General features: G+C 41.1%; 1 protein-coding gene across 1 annotated transcript in view; it reads right to left on the bottom strand.

Annotated features, from left to right (window-relative positions):
- The window catches only part of ISY1 (ISY1 splicing factor homolog (S. cerevisiae)), a 40045-nt gene that overhangs the window by 28342 nt on the left and 10267 nt on the right, over positions 1-1436 (bottom strand). The window lies entirely within an intron of this gene.

Here is a 1436-nt window from a genome sequence, read left to right as displayed (position 1 = left end):
AAAAAAAAAAAAAAGAAAGAAAAAAATTAGCCAGGCATGGTGGCATGCATCTGCAGTCTCAGCTACATGAGAGGTTGAGGCAAAAGGATCACTTGAGCCCAGGAGGTGGATGCTGCAGTGAGCTATGACTGCACCACTGGACTCCAGCCTGGGTGACAGAGAAAGGCTCTATTTAAAAAAAAAAAAAAAAAGTCAACTGACCATTTATGTGCGGCTCTATTTCTGGACTTCTACTGGACTTCTAATTCTGTTTCCTTGGTCTATGTGCCCTATCCTTTCACCAATACCACATTACCTGGAAGCTGGAGCTTTCTATTACATCTTGAAATCAGGTGGAATGAATGCTCCAATTTTGTTCCTTTTCAAAATTGTTTTGGCTATTGTAGTTTGCCTTTCCAATTAAATTTCAGACACAGAATATCAATGTAAACAAAAAATCCTGTTAGAATTTTGATTGTGATATATTTGAAGACAGAATCAACATCTTTACTGTGTTAAGTCTTCTCATACGAGAGCACAGTATATTTCTCCATTCATTCAGGTCTTCTTTGGTTTCTTTAATCATTGCATCCTAGTTTTCAGCATACAGATCCTGACTGTATTTTGTTAGATTTATACCTAAGTATGGCCAGGTGCAGTGGCTCATGCCTGTAATCCCAGCACTTTGGGAGGCCAAGGCAGGTGGATCACAAGGTCAGGAGATCCAGACCATTCTGGCTAACACGGTGAAACCTCGTCTCTACTATAAATACAAAAAATTAGCTGGGCGTGGTGGCGGGCACCTGTAGTCCCAGCTACTTGAGAGGCTGAGGCAGGAGAACGGCGTGAACCTGGGAGATAGAGCTTGCAGTGAGCTGCACTCCAGCCTGGGGGACACAGCGAGACTCCATCTCAAATAATAATAATAATAATTTTTAAAAAAGATTTATACCTAAGTTATTTCTTATGTTTTGGTGCTTTTGTAAATAGCACTTTAAAAAAATGTTGTATTTCCAGCTATTCAATGTTAGTATATAAAAATATAACTTTGAAGCTGAGCATGGTGGCTCACACCTGTAATCCCAGCACTTTGGGAGGCTGAAGCAGGCAGATCAATTGAGCCCAGAAGTTCCAGACCAGCCTAGCCAACATGGTGAAACCCTGTCTCTACTAAAAATACAAAACTCAGCCAGGTGTGGTGGTGGATGCCTGTAGTCCCAGTTACTCGAGAGGCTGAGGCAGAATAGCTTGAACCTGGGAGGCAGAGGTTGCAGTGAGCCGAGACTGGGCCACTGCACTCCAGCGTGGGCGACAGAGCAAGACTCTGTCTCAAAAAAAAAAAAAAATTATATATATGTGTGTGTGTGTGTGTGTGTATGTGTGTATATATATATAAAATTCTGTATACTGAACTTTTCTGTGAACTTGATAAACTCACTTATCCATTTTAGAATTCT

The sequence above is a fragment of the Mandrillus leucophaeus genome, unplaced genomic scaffold (genome assembly GCF_000951045.1).
Source record: "Mandrillus leucophaeus isolate KB7577 unplaced genomic scaffold, Mleu.le_1.0 Scaffold680, whole genome shotgun sequence".
Taxonomy (NCBI): domain Eukaryota; kingdom Metazoa; phylum Chordata; class Mammalia; order Primates; family Cercopithecidae; genus Mandrillus; species Mandrillus leucophaeus.
The sequence above is the reverse complement of the archived record's forward strand: the minus strand, read 5'-3'. Positions and strand labels throughout refer to the sequence as shown.